Genomic DNA, 24,595 nt, shown 5'->3' on the forward strand with positions numbered 1-24,595 from the left:
CTCTGCGGCCTCTCAGCTTTTCTCTTCTCATTTCTTCTTCTCGCTGGTGAAAGTGCGGAGAGCTTCATCCATTTAAGGGAACACACGCGGCAATAAATCCCAGCATTGGCATCCACGAGGACCTCCTGAAGTCGACGCTGGAGCCTCATCAGAGCGCACCTGCGCTTGTAAATGCGAAGACAGACCTCAACTCAGCAGTGTTGCATTGAGCTGATGTAGTAGCACAAGAATGCACGGTTCGAATTATGGGGGTGGGGGGGGATCGGGACGGTTGAATCGCCCTGTTACAGTTTAGTTAACTTATGTTAGCTAGCTGATGAGCGCACCGTTTCAAACAGTGTTGGCTTGGCAATTCATGACTTATGGAAGATGTCTTTAGCAAACTCTAGTGCTCAGTCATGAGCAGTGAGACAACGGAGGATCAGTCATTACCTTTTTGAGATTAGCTTCAGTAATCATCATTCACCAGTGTGTTCAGTAGTTTATATCAGGATGGGTAATTGAACAATATCGGAATACATGTGTGTGGAAAGTAATGAATGTAATGTATGAGTGGGTGCAGTGTCTGGGTGGGACTTTGCATCTCTAAGTTATTTTGTGCAGAGGAAGTATTCATTGCCCAAAACAGCTGTTTGTAGCCGGGTGCCCATTGTGAAACCCAGCCAGTGATCCATGATTTTAATCTCATCCTCCCTGTGTGGAAGAACTAAAGAGCAGCATGTGCTTATGCTACAGCTAATTACCATATTCTTTAGTAATGTTGTTGTGCTGTTTGCTATCCTGATTCATCAAGGATTACATTATTCCTCTGATTCTGAGAGCTCAGTTTAATATCAACTAATCTCATCACCTTTTATTTCACCACTGCAGCCCTGGTTGTAACTAATAGCTTTATTAATGGTTAATAAATTATTTACTCATGTGTTGTAGAGCTGGTTGAAGCCATTACTAAAACCAGTTAGTGAAATGCTCTCCAGTTCCATTATTAGTCCTTAAAAACGGAGGGTTTCTGGCTTTTCTAGTCTGCTGTTATAAATGTCAATAGGTCATTCATAAAGGTGGATAACTATGAAGTTTAAATGTCAATAAGTCATTAATGAAGGGTCGAAAGTTTCTGTCTGGTAGACATCATCAAGCGTAGTAAAAAGCAAGGTTATCACAGGCCTGAGGGATTTTCCAGGGAAATGCAGATGCTGGAAAGTCATATCTCAGAGGACAGTAAAAGCGAGGTGCTGCTTGTTTGCAGCAGAAGGGCTGAGGCACCTTTGCCTTGAACATTTGTCATGCAGATTATGTGATGCTATTGTTTATGGTTCACTGACTTTTACAAAGCTTGTGCTCATTTGCATTTTGAATCCCTAATTCAATGCAAAGTAAGACGTACCAGAGGAGAGGCATAACAAAATACATGCAGTGATATAAAATGTAATCAAGTGGTATTTGAAAAGAAATTCAGAGTTTTGTCTAGAATATTTATGTTCTCCATTTACACCACTATGTAGGGATTTCAGTGTCTTTCTAATTGCTCTGAAGTTTTCATAGTTGTAGAACATTCTCACAGGTGTAGTGATGTTTGGTGCATTCATTCATATGATTAGTTGATTAGTAAAGTACTGACAGCATCTCACACAAGCTCATAAAAGTCTGGAGAAATTTAATTTAAAAAGTTGAAAAGACAGTGGCTGTTGTACTTCAGACCAATGAAATGACGTCATTCCTAACCCTGAGTTTAAGTCTGATCCAAGCACTAAACTAAATAGTTCAATCTAACCTCAAACAAAATTTTTTTAGCTTGCAAAACCCCCATTGCCACAGTATTGTCATATAACCGAGATTTACACAGTCCTCGTCCACTAAGTAACTGAGGATGAAGGTCACTGAATTTAAACCTAAGAATACTTTTTAGCCTAATAGCATATATCTGGAAATCGCTCCTCGAGTAAAAACCACATATTTCCAAGGTGTAGCTCTTTAAAACGGTCTTAAATTTCCCTTTGGCGCTGTCGATAGGAGACAGAAGAATACCTGATGAACGGTGAGGTAGTCGTAACCTGATCCTATGAAACCCCGTTCCTGAAAGTCAAAGACTTCTATTTGAAATCCACTTAGCCTGAAGAATACACATGGTTAATGAGATACGGGATACAAGAAATCTATATCATCTACAATATGTTAAAGCATAATAAGAGAATCGTTTGAATAAAAGCACTTTTTCAGATTTGAGAGAGGAAAATATCCGAAGCGGTTATGAAGAACTATCTCCTATTACAGAGACGGCTCACTGAAAGTAATGACACCAGGAGAATATAATGGACTTTTAAGTGGTCTGAGCATTCAGACTGAACTGGACCTCTGCTTTAATTTTACAGTAAGAAATGACACAGTGTACATGGGTCTGCAGTGAAGAGAGATTTCCACAGCTTAATGACCCTCTATAAATAGAAGAATTACCTAGTGGACACCAGACAAATCACTAATGCAGCCGTAAGCTCGCTACAGAGCCAAGAAAAAGTATGTAAACCATTAGGATATTCCTATTTTTTGCATTATATAATCATAAAATAAACTGACCTTCATCTAAGTATAGACAAATGTCTGTGTGTGTGCCTGAGCTAATAACTAACAAACAATTAAAATCTTTGTGTATTTATTGAACACACCCATTAAATATTCACAGCAATGGTGGAAGAAGTTAGTTCTCCCTGGGATTTAATACCTGGGTATAATATGTTCTGGCAGCAATAAACTCAAACACCAAACATGCAAACAAGACCTCCGTAACGTTCAGGAGGAACTTTGGGCTGTTCAGCCATATTCTGGCTGGAGCTGTGGCGGCAGCAAAGCCCCAAATCATGATGCTCCCTCCGCCCTGCTTCACCTTTGGGATGAAGCTTTCATGTTGCTATATAGTGCAACATGCATAGAGCTGCATGAGCTTCCTAAACAATCCAACCTTAGTTTCCGTCAGTCCACAAAACATTTTCCCAGTATAGCGTTGTGGCGAGTCGAGCTGCTCTTTGGCAAACTTCAGGGATGTAGTGATGTTTTTATTTGGAGAGCAGTGGAACGGAGCATTGCAGTCATCTTAGCTGGACCCCACTTCGATTGAGAGTCTCAGAACTAAATCATCTCCTTTGTGAGACTTTGTTCACATCAGCAGATGTTTTCTTGTGGTCGGCAAACTCAAAATGTTTGTGGTCAAAGCGTCTCTAACCCACTCTAGCTTTTGATGATGTCATTAGCCGTCGGGTTCACATGATCCAACCTACATGGGGAAAGTTTAAATGTTTCCAGTTCGGACAAGTACAATTTTGTGATTGTGTATGTGTAAAACTGACCATAATTTAAGATAAATTTATCCATGAACAGAGTTAATTCCAAAGGGTTCACTTATTTCTTGCCTGTCTTTGTCCCTTTCATGTTTCAACATGATAACGCCCCCATGCCAGGTCCATAAAGAACTGGTTTCCCGAGGTTTGGTGAAGTATGTTTAAGCTCTCCCTGAGGACCAGCGAATAATTATTACGAAAATTGGCATGATATCAGTTTGTGGTTCACAGGTTCAACCCAGTCCTCAGGGGCTCTGAGGTCGAATCTGACTGCAGACTGCAGTCTATACGGGGGTGAAATTGAAAAAATAAACTCAGCTGGGATGCGGCTACATGTGTCCGCCAGGTGCACTCGCTGATACATGAGGTTCATAACACTATTCATTTTAACACGGATTAATCCTTGCCCCCTAGAAGGCCATTATTTCCCTGCTTTTGAGTCAACTAGTTGAGAGAAAAATCACTAGCATGTGAAGTGGAAGCAGCCTAATGCCAGTGGCGTCCAGAGATGATTTCTCTTCTCTTCTCGCCCCCGAAGACAGATGTTGATGGGGGCGAGGCGGAGCGTAGACCATTGCATTCAGGAGCCTGCTGGGCGAGCTCGATGGAGAGGAAATAAGCCATCAACTTTCACTTTCGCTAGCAGATTATCTGTGCGCCGAACACTCCCCAGAACCACCTCCTCCCACTCCCTGTAACTGAGCACACTGTACGTCCAGACCCCATCTGGTGCCTGACCACTGATTCTTCACATGCTGCCGCATTGTCTCCCTTTGGCCAGAGAAACAAACAGTGTTTTTTCCCTCAGGAGTTCTTCCCCAGCTTGGATCAAAACCAAACCAAAATGAAATAAAGTGGAACAACAATATTCCTCCAGCACACACCGCATCTACGCATCTAAAGCAGAGAGTGTTTCTGCAGTGGAAACTTACCTTTATGTCCCCGTTGAGGTTTGAACTTACGATGGCCGGTTTATGACCTTGAGGGGAAAGAGCCGAGCCTGAGGGACCGACGAGGGGGGATCATCAGCCCAGACGTGGGTCATCTTAAATTCTCAAGTCGGCGTGTTTATTTCACCCAAGGTGCCTATCATGATTTTACACACTCCTGTCCTGTGAGGAAATTACACTGCCTACATGAGAACGGTCTGACTGCACTGCACAGAATACACAGTTTCGAGATTCAAGGACTTTATTTGCCGTGTGCATATGAGCAGAAATACCTTTGTGTTAGAATCCTGTACTGTTTCTTTAGTCAGGCTATTCAGTCACACAATACAATAACACACATAATACAGAAGTAGTAATAGAAAAATAGATAAAACTGTCTTTAGTAAATAGTTATTGAGAGAAGTATGTTAACTTGTTCGTTTTACAAATTAAATTCCTCTCAGATTTTTTTACATTTACCAAATATTCGCTTGTACTGCTTTTCAAAGATGCCTCTGCTTGTTTCTAAAAAAAAAAAATTAAATTATTGACAATTGAAACATCAACGTTTTTTAGCATCTAAAGCTGCATTAATGAAGTTTTTTTAAGGAAGAAGCGAAACAAGCTTCTTTCTGGTTCATACCAGGGAGGGGTCTTCAACAGTCTGGACACCCAGGCCAATAATCCAGAATGTATAACTCCCATGAACTATGACACATACTTGTACAATAAAGCTGAACTTGAACTCAAACTTGAACGACATAATATCTCTTTCTAAAAGTTTTTTTGGCTAATGTGTTGTCAAACAGACATGTAGCAACATTAGCATATTTGTTGTTGTGCTTGTGTCCGATCGATGAATCTAATATTCACTCTCTGTTTATCTGTTTTGGTCTTCACCAACTCTTGAGGAAAAAACCTCTCTATCTCTATACCTGTTAAATGTTGCACTCTCTTTGCGAGCTAATTGCTAACATTGTCTGTCAGCTGTTTGATGCCTGGCAGGTGGCGTACAGCTGGTTCGTCTGGTTTTGTTGATGACGCTGTAAAGCAGGTTGAAAAAAGCAGAGTATGAGCATCTCTATCATCTCTATCTACTACTGGAGTTAGCATGCTAACCAGCTAGCTCCGGCCCGTCTCGTCACTTTCCGATAGAGACTCAATGTAGCCTCCAATCTGCCCTGAAGCAGCCCTGATGTGTCCCTTTTTCGCGTTTCGATGTGATGATGATGATGCCGTCGTGCACAAAGCCAGGTCCGTAAAGAAACGGTTTTGGTATGGAAGAACTTGACTGCCCTGCACAGAGCGACGGCCTCAACCCCATCCACCAGCTTTGGGATGAACCGGAACACCAACTATGAGCCAGATCAGTTTCAGACCCGAGAGCAAATGGGGGCAAATCACTGCAGCCAGGTTCAAAACTGTGGTGAAAAGCAGACAAGTGGAGGTTGTCATAGCAACAGATGATTGCCCGTGGACTTTGTTTGAACTTCCGCACACTTTGATCACGTATACATGACTGTACATATATGCCTGTGCCTGAATGCATATGTGTACTCAAGCACAAGCACACGCATTTGACTGTCATATTATAATTTTTGAACCCAGGATTTCCTCACTCTCCATGTATAAGCTGATTATTTTGCTATGTGAGCTAATGGATTTTGTTGAAAGGAAATCCTATCGCCACTCTTAGGACGTCAGTCATTCTTATTCCCGATTTATACAGATTTGTGTTCAGTTTATATCATTTCTGCAGTCTGATGCATTTCACATATTTTATGCATTCGTATAAACTCACACCAGCTCACATTATCAAAACATCTCTCACTCTCTAATACACCTATATAACTCCAGGTTCAGATAAGCGGCGCAGTAATGGTAATGTCCGTGACACTGAGGTTAAATAAGATACAGGTATGCCTTATTTAGCCTTGTAAAGGCAAAATGCTGTAGGTGTGTGTGTGTGTGTCTTATATCTTTCTTTCTATGTGTTGATTTTGCACAGACAGTTCCCCCACCCACTTGACTCTCCACATCCTTGGCGCCGCGAGGTCAGGCACCGCCTCGGGCGCTTATCAGTCGACATTGGTGGGGCCCCTGAGTCAAAGCGAGGTTGCATCACGGGGGCAGAGAGCAGTGGAGGGGGGCCCCAAGCACTGGATTTATCTTGGGATGGAGAAGTAATTTGAGAGAGGGGACAGAGACAGAGACACGCCACGGTGACAACTTTCTTACACTCCCACTCAAAGCTAGTGGAATGAATTTGCTGAGTGCTTTAAAACCTTTGAAATTAATATAATTCTAAACAAATTCAATCTGTGAGAGGTGGCAAATAGCTTAAGGGATTAGAATGTTTTAATTTGTAAAACAAATGGCTGGAACCAGATACAGAAGCTGCATGAATTGCCTTCTCAATCCACAACTGCCTCAATTTGCAAATGAAAATTGCTTTATAGAGGTTATATGGGGTTCACGCTATAAGTCAAACAGTAGAGAAAACTCTTAATTCACAAGTTCCGAGGTGAGGAACAGAACTTGTTATCTCGAGAACTTAACTATTTATTGCACGGACTGGCCCTCGACAGAAAAACAACAGCGCCGGTAGTTTGATGAAAACGGCTACAAGTGTGATTTTATGGTTGTTTTCTGTTCTGGTCAGAAGACGTTTGATTGTGAGCTACAAGAAGCAAAGGCAGAAGTAGCTGGACATTTGACTTATTCTTCTGGTCTTCATAAATAAATTGGTTATTTGATCATCTGTGTTATTGGAAAGAGGCATGCACTAGCTGCAGTTATGTAATTGCAGAGCTTTTTTTATGCATGCATATTTGCAGAGGCTGGTGCAGGAGGCGTGCAGTGTATCTCAGAGGGGAGACGGGGTCGTTTGTATGATTCATCGTATTTTGCTCCTTTAAAAAAAAAAAAAAAAAAAAAAAAGAGTGGCTTTTGTGTGTGTCCATTCAGATGAAGCTTTGCGTGAACCAGCTTGTTTCAAGCGGCCTTTCAGTCTTGAACCGCGACTATGACTGTTCCTGGTCCTTCACCGTAACCGTGGCAAAGTTTTGACCACTGGATGCTTCTACAGGACACATGCTGTTCAGGGTCACCTTATTTTTCATTCAAGATGTCTCTGATAATCATAGGAGCATGTTATCAGATTGGGGGGGGGGGGCGGTGGCGAGGCGAAGCAACTCAGATCTAATCAGCACAGCAGGATAATGTTTTTCCCGTCATCTGACATAAGGAAAGACAAAGGAGGCCAGGTGATTCAGATGAGCTGTTTTTTTCTTTTTTTTCTCCATTCAATCTCCCGTGGCGAAATGGAATCTCACATGAATTCACACGTAACGCACAAACTTAAGATTAATGTGAATATCCCTGCGAGAGAGAGAGAGAGAGCGCGCCGTGGATAACGCTGTCTGCCGCCGTCAACATGCTGTTTATGGTTGCATAATTTCCAACCTATTTGTTGCTGATGGCTTTAGTCACAGAGGAGGGTAATAATATTTGAGGAAGGAGCAGAGCCTCTGTTCCCCTGTGTGTGCAGCAGTGGCCTCACGTCGCCCTCTCAAGTCCTCACACCTCACCTCTTATTGTTCAGCCTGTTTTTTTTTTTTCGGAGGTTCAGATCTTTAAATTATCCCACGTTCCTCCTCAAACCGCTGCAGCCACTGATCAATTTTTCACAGCTCTTCTTATTGACAACGCATAAAGCTGCTATTAAAGTCGCTGTCTTTGTTCTACGAGGCCTGAGCTGCCGAGGACTGATATGGAGAAGTGTTGGAAAGACACAACCGTAGTTTTACAATAGCTCAGCAGGGGTGGTCGCAAATCAATCATTATGTGTATTTAATGGGTGCAACAGACCATACGACGTCTGTATCATTTACTGCAGTTGTTCTACTTTTGTCAGACTGTACGCGTCCTCCCAGAGCTCTCTGCTAAATATATAAATAAAATAAAAATAATTTCTTTATTTCTTTCCTTCACTTTCTCACCAGGAGTAGTGACTACGCATGCAGACTGATTATGTTTTCATTGAAACCATTTGTACCAGTGAAATGTTCCCAGAGAGACATGTTTACTGTCGAATGTTTTGAACATATTTCAATGATGTGAGAACCACAGGTGGAATTCCATTCGCCTCTATTATATTATAAATATATGTGGAGGAAGAAGATCTCAGAAACATCCCAATCATATCTCAAACCCAAACTATTTACAAGGCTGGGAACCACGGAAGATAAATGGGATTTTTATTTTTAGTTTCTTAATATGTCTCTTAAAGGTGTGAGCAGAAACATTTTGCCATTGATGCTTTTGTGATGTCACTTCAACCCTTAAAGCTGCAGTAACCACTCAAAGGAGATAAGCCCATATGTGGCCTGTGCAGCAGGTTACTGTGACCCAAGTGTGGCTGCTTGCACCAGTCAGGTTAACTGAAATGATCCTATCACTGTAACATTGATTAGCCTCCGTCAAAGCCGACTAATTAAATGTCCAATGAAATGATTTTTGCATAAATGCTCCAGCAGCTGATGCATGATGTTAGCCGTTTAAATCTGAATCTCTCTCGTGCCCAAAAGTGCCTTTCGTGTTGCTCCTCTCAAATCCAGATGTTTTGGTCATCCTGCTCCCTGGTTGTGCAGCTGTCCCCTGCAGATCCTTTTATCTTGAACTCAGGACATCAGCACTCCTCTCCGACAGACCGAATCCGACAAACTGTCTCTATAAACATTTTTCCGTTTTCCGCTTTGTCCATCCTTGAGCTCGTCTCGCTGTGGCTGAGGATGCTGTTACAGGAAACTGACATCAGAATGTTGCAAAGACGACCTGTCCTCCATCCATTTTTCATGAGGAAGTTATTGAAAACAATTTCTACAACATCTGAGAGACTATTTTTGGCCTGTGTAGTATTCTCAAGAGTTCCGTTTTTTTTTTACTTCAGTAAATGCAGCGATATCGCACTGAAAAACACTCCATTACAAATACCTGATATAAAAGTGTGTTAGTGTTATCAGCAAAATTAAATTAAAGTCTGAAAAGTAAAAATATTCATTAGCTAAAAGCTAAAAAATACAAATTTTATGGCTTATTATTACTGGTGCATTGATGGGTATGTTATGTTTAAGTACTGTAGTTATTTAGAGTTATACTAATTCCTTAAATGCAATACATCACATGAGTACTCAGCAGTTACTATTATAGTATTACTGCATCATTGAGTAGTTATTCTCATAGTATCACATGATTACTCTGTACTCTGTATGTGTCAGACCACACCCGTCTTCAAACTCATCCTTCATTTTGGTGTCAACTACACACCTGTAAAGTTTAGTGACAGTCTCCTGCAGGTTGCGACGCTGACACGCTGACGAAATCTGTTCACAGTCACACAGACATAGAAACACCTGCCATAGTCCTCAGTATCACCTCTGTGGTAGTTCCCCCTACAGTAGGTGTCCCCAGGACCACATCACATTTTGCCACGATGACACACACACACACACACACACACACACACACACACACACACAGAGTCACAGGGATCAGTGTACCGACAGATAGCAGACAGGGCAGATGATTTCAGAGTCCCTGTCCTCTGTTGCCTGAACTGCACAGCACACGTCATTTAATTTTGTCCATGTCAACACACTTTATCCTCTGTCGATGTCATGCCACTAAAAAGGAAACAAAAGGAGCTTTTTCACCATCCAGAGCATGAGTAATAGGTAGTAAATTAACCAGCCAGCAGCAACTTTGAATTACATGCTAGCTAACGTGCTAGCTAGCTAACGTGCTAGCTAACGTCACCAGCCTTACATTATTAGATCGTTAACACTGATGCATCACTGGATTAGCAGCATTTTACTGTTGTAGCTGGTCAAGGTGGAGCTAGTTTAAAATAGGAACTGCAGCATTACTAGGAATACTGAATATAAACATGTAGATGTACATGTAAACATGTAAATGTAAATACAGATCTTATATGTTAATCAACCATTCGGTTGGCAGAATTGAAAAGTTGTTGTGTCCCCACCAATGTTGAGACCAAACCCAGACAATTTGGTGAAAGCAAAACTAACACAGCTGATATGTGAGAGTGCGAAGAGGAGCACAATGAGAGACTGAAACTCCAAACCACAGAGATTCAGGTAGAAAATTACGGTTCTTCCTCGTCTCCAGCGCAGACACACCAGTGTAACTGCTGAGGACGCAGCTGAAGGGTGGAGACGGTCACGGTTGGACCGCAGCAGAGCGGCTCGCTTAGGCCATCACCACACCACTGTACTCAATGTAAACACCAAGGAAACTTGCTCTATCACATTACTCAACCGCTTGTTTGAAGCGCCGAAAAAAAAGACTCTGTAATTTGACGGCGTGAAAACAGTTTCCATTGTGAAACGGTAACAAAGACGCCAGTGGTTGTTTGAGTGACAGTGAAGAAGTGAGACGTCTTCATGTGCAGCTTCACCCGGGGGGATCAGATTCCCAACCCCTCAGCCTTTAAAGCGACTCCACCTGATACCTTATACAGCATGGTCATCATAATTGACCAGAGGGGAATTGTATTTTATTTATACAGACAGATCCCGATGAATGTATGATGTTGCAGCTGCACAATATATGGAAATTATAATTCTTTTCTTTTATTTGCTTGAGTGGCGACATCGAAGGTTTATTTTTAAACTATAAGTCTGCCACATTTTAAGTGGACTGTCTCGGTAAATAGATGATACCTTCCTCTAATCCACCAAGGAGTCCGAGTGAGCAGTCTGGCAGGGAGAGGTAGGAATGCTGACAAGAGCACAGAAAAATCCCTTGACATCTTATTTTAGGTGGAGTAACCCTCACCGGAGCCCTCGGCAGGCCAGAGCTGTAGCGCCCTGGGGGGCCAGAGGTTTCCCGGTGATGAGGCCCCAGTGGCGGCTGATGTGTCCACATTTCCCAGATGCAGCGTCTGTCTCTGTAGATGCTCGGGCTGGGTGCTCTCCGAGCAATCACAGGATTAAAATAATTGGGTGTGGAGTGAAACAGTACACCGCGTGAGAGCAGGAAGGGGCATGCTGGGTCTAATTAGCAGACACTTGAAGGGACTCACCGCGCATTCTGGCCACATGCATACAAGCAAACACACACAGTGCTCACACACACACACACACACACACACTGGCCACTCAGAGTGCCTGCAGACACTTATGTGATGTGTAAGCTCTGACCACAAGATCCCTCATAACTGTCACTCATTTGATGTGCGGTGGGCTCGAAATAATCTCCACCCTGCGCCGCCATTCAGAGCGGATGCAGGAGTCCCGTCGCCCCCCGTGTTTGGGTAAAGTAATTAAAATAGCTTCATATGGTGTGACTTTATTTCCTGCCGGTTTCTAACAAATATGAAGCATCAGTTTGATTCCAATCATATCCACTTGTGTGAGACATCCCTATGGCGTTTTTTTTTTTTTTTTTTGCAGCCGCAATCAAAACTAATTTGCATGATGCGCTGGAACATCTCTATTGCTTTGGTGAAATATGTTTGAAATCACGCACACACTGTGAAGAGGAGTAACACTCGGGAGTCCTTGTTTTGTTTTTTAAGAGGAGGCAATTCTAATTTCCAAACGTGTCTTTATTATTTCCCATGTTTTCACAGGAGGCACAAATGATTTGGCTTAATACAGAAAATAGAAGGGATTACAAGAAGATATTTTTCTTATTGACAACAAATCCCATTAAAATAGCAAAGCCAACGATGTGTTTAGTCTGTCTCTCAGTGCTTCCTGACTTTCCTTCCTTTATTGCAGTGTTCAAACACAGATCTGTTCATTCTCCCTTAAGATGTAAATCTTTAAAAACAGGTTGAGAATATCCTCATTATTTCCCAGCAGCAACGAAAAGCTTCACTGCAATATTAGACTTTTACCACCAGAAGTGGGAGTCACACGGCGCAGATCTGTGACCCCTTGTTTTACCAGTTTTACAGTATAATGTGTGGTGTTAAAGAGAAAAAATTACTTTATGGCAGTTTAAAAGCCCCTTTTACACCGGACAAAAGACCCGCTAACAGCTGCTGACATCTGGCTTCATGCAGTAATCGCAGGTATTTATTGGCTAAACATCGTCTAATGTTGAGGAAGTACTTATTTTAACCCCTGAATCACGATCTTTTCCTAAACCTTACCAAGGTGTGACTGTTATTACAGTAACCATGACAACCAAGGTCGTTGGTGGGTCGTATCAGAGGGTTGAAAAAAAAAAAAAACGACCTCTATGGCCGGTCAGGTGTGAGAACTTGTTTTTAGTTAATGCTACTTAGACAGGAGTAAACAGTGCTTTTATTCTCATTCGGTGCTGTAGTGCAGTGCAAGCCTCTCTGTCAGCAGCACGATTTATATATAAAATGCAAAATAAACTACAGAGTGTGTGTGTGTGTGTGTGTGTGTGTGTGTGTGTGTGTGTGTGTGTGTGTGTGTGTGTGTGTGTGTTCACTGTAATGAACAATGGAGCTCTGTGGAAGAAGAATAAGACGTGACAGGATTTAGATACACACACAGTTGTTAGTGGAATTCATTTGTTGCTGGTTTTGAAAATAAGAAAATGATAGAATATCATCAGACTTACCCTTTATTAATAGTTGACAGTGAAGCAGCTTGACATTTCTATAGTTTTGCATAAGTTGAATATGTGAGGAGACGCAATATGTGCACAGGTGAGTAAAAGATAAGATGTCTTAAAATCGCACTTGAACTTACAAAAGCACATTTAGCTCATGATCTCACAGCGATGCCGCTGACACAGCCTTGAGGTTTTTAAAAGAAACATGAAAGAATTTTGCAGAGGAGCCGGCGTTTTGTTTCCTCATCTCGAACTGCGCTCTGGCTCGATGCTGCCTCGGCCTCGGAGAGTAACCTCAGACTGGTGTTTGGGTCGGGGGAGGGCGTGCAATCGCTCACCCTGAAAGAATGTAGCACGGGGACTGATTGCCCTTTCTTCTCCACGCAATGAGAGGCCCTGCACCAGTCCACAGAGTTTGAGTTGGGAGAGACCCTGATAAATTAATTTACCTCATTTAACCATCAGATGTCAGCAACTAGCTGGCAGGCTGCACGGAGAGAGAAAAGGCCTGTGTGTGTGTGTGTGTGTGTGTGTGTGTGTGTGTGTGTGTTTTTACAGCTGCTACAATAGGCCACACTGTAATGTGCTGCTGTTGTAGTCTCCTCCTGACTTCTCTGTCCGACAGTTGTGTCTATTGTGTGTTGCTGTCTTGGCCAGACGAATCCTAGTGGGAAAAATTTCATTTCAACACTCTCTCCATAAAAGCATTCAAACCCTGCCTCACATTTACACATCCATAGCAGTCTGTAGGCGGCGTGATTGTTGCATTGTCTGTTTGAAAAATGACACCATCAGCTGATCTGTGGAAGCACTTTGAGTGTCTGATGCTGGAGACTGCTTGTCGTGTTCAGTCTCCAAACAGTAAATGTTTGAAGAGATGAGTGACTAAGGGTCTGGGTGTCATCTGAAAAACCGTAATTCATTTGCATTTTAAAAATGAAAAAAGGTTCATTTTTTATTTGTTTCAAAACCAAAATTACCTCTTTTATTTTGACTTTTTGACACTTCCTCTTCCTGTCTGTTCACCATTGTGTTATGGCCAAATGAGAAATTAAAATATGAATTTGTAAAAAACAAAATTTAAATGTTTTTTGAATTTGGCTTTCTGGCTTTTTGTTTGGAAACAAAAAACTTACAAACTTTGATTTATGTTTAGAATTAAAATCAGGTGAATTGAATTGACTCCCAGCTAATCCAAATATGGGTTCAAAGAGAGAGTGCGGAGCTGAGGCTTCGGTTCATGCCGGTTTGTGGCAAGAATACACTCACCCACCTGTCACTCCAAGACCACACCCTCATTTATGCAGAACATTAAGCCCTAATTAAATATGAACAGTTGAGTTACATAAAAAGTCTCGCCCTGTACAGTCGTCATGAAGGAGGAAATTAGCTCTAAAGACCAAAACTGTTTTTTGTACCAGGCTGTAAACATGTTTATTCCTGCTGTAGAGTTGGACATTTTAACATGGGAGTCTTTGGGGATTGACTCACTGTTGGAGCCAGACTCTAGTGGTCGTTAGAGGAACTGCAGTTTTTAGTTTCATGTTTCAGCCCCGGAGGTTGATGCTTGGACCAAAACTCGGCAGATCAACTTACAGTTTGCTTGATGTTGACATAGAAGGCTGCTGCTCGAATCCCTTTTCCTATCAATAGTCAACAGTATTTCCTTTTAACCATGATTGTTCTGTAACCAACCTTTTTTGCCGCCATGCTGACAACGCAACACGCACCCACCCTAACGCCTTTACTAAGGGAGAGTTTCTGCTGCTGCTTTTTATTTTATTTTTTCCAGCTTTGTACAAAACACCCCTAAGGAAAGGCAGGTCAGCGGCATGAGAGAATTCGTAAAGATTTCCTATCACATATCGCGCCCTCTGTCTTCCCTCTCCAACCATGAGGACTCCTGCAGGGATGAGGTAATTGATTGTGCTGCTTGATGGGCGATAATATCTCGTTATGGCCATATGCATGGAGAGTCCCCCCAGTACTCTGCGCTCCCCTCGCCTCCCGTGCCCTTGATAAAGCCTGCTCTGCATTATCTTCACTGGGAGCTAACGGAGTGGCCGGGGCCTTATCTCCAATGACCTCGCAGACCAGGCATTAATCACCAACTGCGAAGAAAGAAATTAGCCTCAGAGCAATCTCCACACAATCTCTAAATGATTAACTCTCAGCCCACTCACTTCTGACATTGCTGAACAATGCCACGCTATTTTGAAGAAAAAAAAAAAAAAAAAAAGGCGAAAGCATGGCGAGACGCACGACATCATAATTAACTGCAATGCAAACGGCTAAGAAGATGCTGCCACTTAATGCCGACATGTTGCCTCTCTGTTGCTGTGTTTATGAGAAAGATACAATTAGATATACATAATGAAACCAATTTGGCAAATTATTTATTGCACTATTTAGTACAATGTTAATGAAATTATACCCCACCCCCCCCACCCCTCTCTTCCATTAATGAATTATAACACAATTCATTATCTAATGTATGTCCATGGGTTTGTTGTGTAAAGACAACAATTACGTCCATTAAAGAATGAGGCAATTAATCGGATGATTTTTGGAGTGTGTCTTTGTTGCTGCTCCCGACAAGCAATTTGTATGGAGAGTGGTGTTTTTTTATTTTTTTTTATCAGCGCACAACAAAAGGTGTATGTTTAGGAGCAGGCAATTAGAGCTCAGAGAGGAGGCCTCGAGGAGGGAGGATGAAGAAATCAAGCGTGCCTTTTCAACTGCAATGGAAATCAAGCCTTTGAAGGCGGCATTCAAACGCTTCCCTCCCCACCCACGCCGGCAGAGCGGAAGAAGAGTGATTATTTAGCATAGGTGACCCGTCTCTCTGGTGAGCTCATTTAGCTCCCTCCACTGCTTCACCCGAGTCCCTCCCCCCTCGTTCTTCTTCCCCGGGCTAGAGCTTGTCTTGAGGTCGGCTTCGCTCGCGGCTGGACGCAGACGCCGATGATGGATGCTAAAAGAGTTGACCTCGTGACCGATGAGCCAACAGGCAAAAAAAAAAAACACGGCGTCTAAAGTTGTCTGCCAAGTAGAATATTGATTTCATGTTCCATGCACTTTGGACACCCCCCCGCCGCCCCCCCACCCCACCCATCTGTCTTACATTGGAGGAAATTCAATAGATTTTTGTTTGTGCACTTTGCATTGTTGCTAGGGAGACAACATCATAGAGCCTGGAGTTTTTGGAGGAGCGGCGAAACAACAACAATGCAAATAGGACGGCGCAGACTCCCACACACAGCTGTTTCTCAGGGAAAACACGGTGCATGCGAGGTGAATCTATAGCAGCACCTTTTTTTTTTTTTTGAAGAGGCAGGAAAACAAATCAACTGACCTGCCATGCTCCTTGTGGGTCTTGTTCAAGGCTTCATACCTCTCACTACCTCTCCCTCTTGAGAAATGGAAATGGGAATAGCCAGTAAAATCATCTTTAACATCGAGCGTTCAGCAGAAATGTGGATTTATTTCACCTGAAAACTTCTTTCTTTGCCGTGAAGCATCAATTATGGATCGTTCTGTCATTAAAGCTCGAGAGGCGCCGGCCAGTCGTTTCAGACAGGTGTTCCTGTCCTGCTGCAGATTTGTATGGGCGAAGGAGGAGGGTCTGTATATCTGATGACCCTAGTAATAAACAGCGAAATGAGATTTGAAGAGGTTGAATCCATCCCCTGCAGATGAAAATGGACCTTCAAACTGATGTTTTTTCAAGTAGAAAAACCAGCACTGCAGAAACGACGTCCTCCTTAATACTCTGCCACTTGTTTGTACATTTAGTTGCTTCCCTTCCTTTTAGAATCATAATTCCAACATTTACACAATATTTAGTGTCCTAGACCAGTGGTTCTCAAAGTGAGGTCCGCGGACCCCCCAGGGGTCCTTGAGGGGGTTCCCCGGGGAGTAATATAATTCCATGCATAAGTAACACAATGACAGAGTGTATGACTGTTCATGGGTTTTCACACACCGTGTAATAAAAGCACAAATCAGACGGCGGCCTGTTTGTGTACCATAAGAGGTAAACAGGAAACATGGGGAGAGATGGTCAAGATGTTTTCATGAAGATGGACCACACCCATCTTCATGACTGTATCTTGCACAGTTGTGACGTTACCATGGTAACAAAAGATGTCCACAGACAGAAAGGCAGAAGCTGCCACAGTCCACAAAACCACCTCTGTGGTAGTTCCTGCTGCAGTAGGTGTCTCCAGGACCATATGACATTTTGCCACACACACACACACACAGACTCACAAAGTGAAACCAGCCCCTGGTAAAAAGGCTTTTTCCACCATCCTGGGTTGGTTCACTTTAGCTGCAGTGACGTGATGACATGTTTTCCACTACAGCCTCACAGCAGGGGACGGCCGTGACAAGCTGATGTGGTTCTGCTAGGCAGCAGAGTGGTTGACCTGCGCCAGTCCTCTTCCTCGGTCCTCGGTGGATCAACTGTGCTGGAGACTGGAGAGAAGTCTCTGGCGGTAAAGTCTCTCTGTGTTCAGCTGCAGCTCCTGCCTGAATCTCAGGTTACAGGATATTTGTTTGTCGAAGAGAAGTTGAAGGGAGGGGAAAGTTCTGCTGTGTTTCTGTTGGCTGTCAACACATTTGGACAGTAGCACTGAGCTCTGTGCTCTTCACTGTAGTCCCTGAAGAACTGGAGTGAGAGGGGGTGGGTGTATTATTGTGATGGTGTACGGAGAGCACGGCTTGGGGGCAGATGCAGTTTGACTTCTCCTTTCAGTCATGGCTCACATTCATTACGAGCCAGTATCTGGCTCTGGTGCTCTCCTCTAGAGAGCCTGGGGGGTGGGGTTGGGTGGGGTGGGGTGGGTGGGTGGGGTTGGTGTGGGGGGGCTTGCATGCCAGCTTTCCTTTTTGTGCTCAGCAGATGCCCTGAACTCAAGGTCCCCAGCAGCGCTGGTGTCTTACAGACCTGACTCTCCATCCATCAGCCGCTGCCGCGCCGACAGCATGCAGCCTCACAACAGCCGTGTGATCCATTTGCTGCCTGCAGATAACATGTCTGAAAGTCTCCTCCTGAGTGCCTGCTCATTTTTTTATTTTTTTATTTTTCTTAGAGAAAAACAAATTCATGGCAAATCTTTGTCACAATAAAGTCAGGGGTTTGCCTTATATCTGATCGATCTTCAGCCGTATATTATCATCATCATTACATAAGAATAACATTGACTTGATCGTCTTGAGAGTGTTAGCAGGTTTTGATCCTGTGTTTTCCTTTGAGGAGTTCTAATACTGAGGCTTTCTGTTTATATATCTATTGATTTTGGACTTGAAGGTTTATTATTCCACGTGTATGTTGCCACAGACTGGACTAGCACTTGTTGGAAACTAATTCAAACAAAACATGATTCCAGTACGGCCTTATCCTATTTGATTTTCTCTTGTTATGAAATACAGTAATACATTAATCCCTTCTCAGTGTGTGACACGGCTTTGCACCTTCATCCTGTGCTTGGGGTCTAATGAAGAACTGTGTCAGAAATCATGTTGAGATTTCAGATTGTGCAGAATGTTTTCAAAATACTTCATTACTGATAATAAGATAATACATATGCATGTGTTTACACTAGATATAGTTATTTGTAGAGTGGATGTATGAAAAGGGCAAGGGGGAGCACTGTGATTGCATATGTAAAGTAGTGGGTGGGGGGGGTGGCACTGTATCTCTCCAATTCCAGTTAAATTATAACCATTGGTGACTTGTAAAAGTCATATTTAAAAAGAAAGGTCAAGCCCTCATGTTTACTACCTGGCAGGCGTTAAGATTCAAAAACACAAGGTCCTACATTTGCGTGTGAACTGTGTGAACTGATATAACTCATGGGTCATTGATCTGTATTTTTTCAGAGTTGACCCAATAACACGTATACTGACCTTTTAATACTCATTAAAAAAAACAACTTAATGAACACTGGTAGTTAACCAAACAGAGAAAAGGCCCCAGACTCTCAGGGGGTTAGAAAAGGGCGCACTCCTGGGTTAACCCGGTCCTGCAGTTTCCTGCTTTAATGTCTAGACTCCTGTTTAATACACCACATTCCCAATGATATTCAGAATTATTCATATTAATAGGAACACTGTACAGCAATCATTTGCAGGTACAGGTGACTTTTAGTTTATGCAGGCGTGGGGGGTGGGGGGTGTAGTTTTTTCAGCCCTGCTAAAGAAAACACCCACCGCCCAGTTGTCAGTCAGAAGCATTACAGCAGTGTCGCACTTCCTGCGTCGGGAGTGAAGAGCAGTTCCGCGCAGCAGAGACGTTCATTAGTTTATTTGTGGCTATTGTTCCCTCTCAGTCAGCTGGAGCTGTGTCCGTCCAGCTGGCGCAAAAGCAAACCAATTTGCAGATTTTAAAGATTTTCACAACTTCCAGCGGGATAATGATTTGGAACAAAATTGTGCAAACCAATCTGTCCTGCAGTGCAATTATTTATTTCTATAAACAGTTATGATTTTATATTTTTTTTCCATTTCTTTGTGGCGCGACAGCAGTGAGTCTGTGCTTTGTTTTCTAACACAGCTGAGTCCAGGCAGCTTCAGCTTCAGTGTTTTCCTCAAAGCAGCTTCCTGCCCAACAGCAGTTTTAACTCCCCTCTAAATAAAAATGGCTCTTTTAGTTGTGGCAGTGTGTCCAGGTCCAATCTACAGGCACACACACACACACACACACACAACCACACACACACACACACAACCACAGCGGTGAAAAATCTGAGTTTTACTCATTTGATTTTCATGTATTGATTACTCTGATACAAGTCATTAATCACGTAGAAGGCTGGAGCCAGGTGTTGATTTCCAGCGCTGAGCTGAGGAACAATACGATGCAGCACTAACAGCTTTGACCTCTGACACACATTATTTTTACTTGAATGCGAGAAAAGGCCATAACTCAGACTTGGTTCAGTTTGGCAGATCTACTGACGCGAGGAAATGTTGGATTATAATGAATCATGTGCAAAAATTTCACAATGTGTTATTTTTTTCTCCGTCTTGGTTCATGTAATTTCACGCAGACAGAAGGTTGAACAGGCACAAGAAATCTGAACACGTGTTTATTATTTCTAAACATTTGTCACATTGTTTCATACAAACAGTTTTTAGCTGCATAATATCCACCGTATGTCAAATATTATTTAAAGTATGACCTAAATTCCATCATGTATTTGGGGATATCATTAAATTTCTGTATTGTAAATTGTTGTTTTTGCATAAAATATGAATAAATAATCTGTGTGGTGACAGTAACTCTCCAATCTGACATCTTACATCAATTTTTTACACCTTTAACCCCTAATATAAGTATATTATAATATTAACCCCCCTAATGTACCCCTTATTTATTTGTTTCGATAAAAACTGAAATGGATATTTAGTTTGGAAAATCTCCACCTTGAAGAAATGTTCAAATTCATTTTCTACGTGATGAATGTAGTTAGTTAATATGAACCCAGCCAGTGAAAGAAAATGAGGTCTGTATAAATGAATATTTTAAAAGTAAAAAGTGTGTTACTCCACCCCCTGTTGTCTGTCTGCCATGGTGTGATGTCGTACCTTACCCTGGTACCTGTCGAATGACGAGTGAACACATCTTTTTTAGGTTAAATACAATCAGTATTTGGGTTTACAGACCTGCAGCCATAGTGCCATCTACAAATGTCATCTCCCCTACAGCTTTTACACTCATGCAGCCCCATCAAAACACACTCCCATCAAACACCCTCCCACCTCCATGCTTCACAGTCGGCGATGCTCAGTCGCTGTGGTGGTCCTGGCCCGGTACACACCAAACATGCTGCACCCCATCTGATCCAAATGAATTTATTTTGGTTTCATCTGACCAAAGAACGAGCTGCCAACATTCATCAGGCCTCAGATGATCCTTGCGCCAAGTCAGAAGCACTTACTCATCTGTTCTTCTATATTAAGGTTGTGTAAACAGTGAATTGTGCATGGACAGCTACTGTGCCTTCTGGTGCAGAAATATTTTTTCATTTATATCGCTGGCCTGCGAGCAGAACGAACGAAGTCTGAATATGGTGGAATCATGGGAAAATGCCCATCATGACCATTTTGGTGCCACTTTCTAATAAAGTAGCTTCAATAAAGTGTTTAGAAATTGTAATTAATGCCAAGTTTCTCAGTTTATAATCAGCCAACACGTTAGTCTGGTCATCTATGATTATACATTTTAATAAGTAATTGATAAAGGCTTCTTATGATAATCTAACACTGCCAATATAAATGTTAAAGCTCCATATTTTAAACTTTTCCTGTGTTTTATCTGAAGTGTTGATCCATAAGAAGATATATTTGTGGTTTTAAGAACCAAAAACCATCTCGGTGTAGTTTTACATCTCCTCTCTCAGGCTTCTCTCTGAGCATCAATTAACAACAGGTCGGTGAGCCAATCAGAAGAGAGGAGGCTCTTAAGCTCTTCTGATTGGCTGACTGTTTTCCAATTGATCCAATTAGAATATAGCAGATTTCAGGTAAAACACTCAGAGAAACCAAATCCTGCAAGGTTGGATGGTGGGTCCAGGTGGGCGGGTCTTGGGGCGTGGCTTAGGGTGGTGACTGCTTCGTTGTGACATCACAAAGTTACAGAAGTCCAGACAGCTGGTTTTAAGGTTCACTTTCTAAATATAGGCTGTGTGCATTTCTCTGTGGACTGAGGCTTTGATACTTTCACAGTATTAATATAGAACTTAGACCTGATCTATAATCAAACTACACATGGACAGAGAACTTTGGACTATATGGGACCTTTAATAAGTTCTTAATAAATATTAATAATGGACAGACACTCTGCAGCTTTCAGAACGGTCCATTGGAGAAAGCGTCCTGATAAATTAGAGAGCTAAAAAGAAAAGTAACAAGATGCTTATTAAAGCTTATAACTGATCTATAAAGAATTAGTAAAAGATGTACTAACATTAAACCCTAGAATACAACATATGAGGACATAACCTCAGTGCCCTCTACCGTAAACTAACATCAGTATCATGACGATGCTGAGGAGAGTTGAGCTTTGATTTAAAATATAAGTCAGATTAGAGAAATGAGAAAATGTATCTCACTGTAGAGCAAGGTCTTATCTGCGAAATGAATCAATTCGTCTGGGCAGAAATTGTGGAAATAATGAACACAAAGAGGTACAATACACACTAACCCTTCCTAATCACTGAAATCGCCCCCCCAGTGCCCTCATTTCTCTCCTCACCCTCTGTTGAGATCAGTGAGCTCTCAGGTAAAACAGCTTCATCAGCTCTTGAAACACCAAAACACCAAAGAGAGAGAATCACACGCAGAGTCATTCAGAGTTCTTTCCGCTTCCACCTCCGCCTGCAGCTCCGCACGAGGGAAAGTGGAAAAAATTTGTGTGAAGCCTTTAATTCACTTGCGTGTCTGTATGAAAGGCAAATACTAATCACTTCCTTATAATCAATTAGATATAATCATTACACCTTTGCATCACAGTTAAATTATTCTTGCATACACTCCTTTTGATTTCCCACATATGGTTATTTAAGCTCTTTTCACCCTACAAAGGAATTTCTCAATCATAAATACCTTTTGTTTCTGAATATGGACTGGATTGGTTTGGACAGGCTTGACTCTTCTACAGCTGTTTATAAATCATTTTACAGATGCACACTTGTCATCTTCACTGCTGTGTTTGTTTTTAAAAAACAGAAGTCTATTTTTGGAGCAATTTTTTACATTCGTGATTTGCTACTGCTTCTCGCTTTCCCTCCCCTTTCTTTTTCCTTTCTCTGTTTTCCCTCGAGCCCCTTTGCGTGCCTCCATCTTGTTTTTCAGACAAAGCTCTTTTTATCCCCTCGCTGTCTGGTGCCCACCTGTTGGCTCTGCTTTCCATCACCCAGCCTGCAGTCAGGAGACACCGGTGGCTCCGGGCCGCCCCGCTGTGTCTTTGATCACTCATGTGACCCCGCAGCAGACGTGCGCTTGCCTCGGGGAGAGGGAAAAGCATGTATGCAGCACAGTCTGTATCCACAGCGGAGTGGAAGAGAACTGGGGGGGGGGGGTTGCTGCTCATCCCCCTGCAGGCTTTATCGAAACGCCTGGCGGTCCACTGTGAGGTCACTCTGTCTGCCCTCTCTGAAATGGCCCGCGATGGCAGGGAACCATGTGCCTAACTCTGAGACTCACCGCTGGGAAATGAGATGCCTCCGGTGGGTGACCTGTTGTGAGCGGTGATACTGCTCATACACATAGAGTGTGATCTTGGCTGACACTGTGGTGCTGCGTGATGCCATTCAACTTCTTTTTTACTGGGGAGAAGTGACAAATGATGGAGTGTGATAGGGAGAGATTTGTGGACAGCTGGCATACAAACTTGCAAAGCCTGGAGGAGATGGATGACACATGGTGGAGTACAGTACATTTACTCCTCCACAAGCCATTGGCTTTAACAGGCCGTGCAATGTGAAACGTCTAATAGCGGGGAAAATCATATCTCACATTATTCATAATTTTATGGGCGTGCTTGTTCCCAAATTATGGGAGGGTGATATAAAAGTCCATTCCTGCTTCGCTTTCCAGTTCAAGTCTTCACTTTCTTTTTTCACAGCCATTACATGCCTGACATGGTCAGATTTATTACGTGGCGCTCATTGGAAAATATGGGCTCTATCTCTATTTAATTGAGACAGCAGATCTGTAAGCTCGCTTAAATTACACATCCTCAAAGGTGAACACACTAAATCAAGAGAAGCCTTTGAAATTACTTCACTGCTTTTGTCGTTTTACTCGCAATCTTTTACCAAATTAAGGCTGCGTATGGAAGACTACAAGACAACAGGAAGACCCGGTGGAGACCCGTCGTAATATTTTCTAAAGGCACACGGCTAATTATCCTCAGAGCAGCATTTCTCTAACAATGGGTCAGGATCCAGAGGAGTCACCAGCTTGTTTCTTTGTGTCCCCGGATGATTAGTATTATTTTTTAACAAGGCTAGGGTGACATTACCTTTATTTTATTTAGGACTAACAGTGACAGTGGAACAGGTTTTATGAATATAAGACAATGTTCAACGGAAGATAAGCAGCCCCAGTGCATGCGAGGGATGTGGCAACACTTTAAACTCTACTTGCTCAACAAAGCAGAAATTCAGACATATTTGGTCAAAGTTGTGTTAAGACCAAAGTTTTAGACAATTTTTTTTACCTTATTACAACATAGAAATATACAATTTCTTTCTTTCTTATATTAAATATCAAAAAAATATCATATATAAGGTGCTCTACTGCAAGTATTTTAGTTGCCAAGTGTTTTGTAACATATAAATAACTGAAGCTCCACTGTTTCAGACTTAGGCCGGTGAGGTGAGGGTTGATTATTGTGAGTGTCCGGTGATCCCAGTGCCGACAGATTTCACCTATTCAAAACAGTAAACAAAATAGAAAAACAATATGGCGATATAGTAAATGCATGGGAAACACTTACTTTGTAGCCTAATTGAAAACTCTCATTTTTGATGAACTGACATCTTAGTCATTCAGTTTGATTGTGGCAGTAGATAAACCAATCACAGTGGAGAAGGAAATTAGAGGAATAAACAGCTCAGCTAGTCCTGCTAAATGGTAACTAGCCTAGCTTAGCTAGCAGAGAGTAATAAAAAAAAGTCATATCTTTCTTTCTTTACTTTTTCTCTTATC

This window comes from Seriola aureovittata, chromosome 19 (assembly GCF_021018895.1).
Source record: "Seriola aureovittata isolate HTS-2021-v1 ecotype China chromosome 19, ASM2101889v1, whole genome shotgun sequence".
Classification (NCBI taxonomy): Eukaryota; Metazoa; Chordata; class Actinopteri; order Carangiformes; family Carangidae; genus Seriola; species Seriola aureovittata.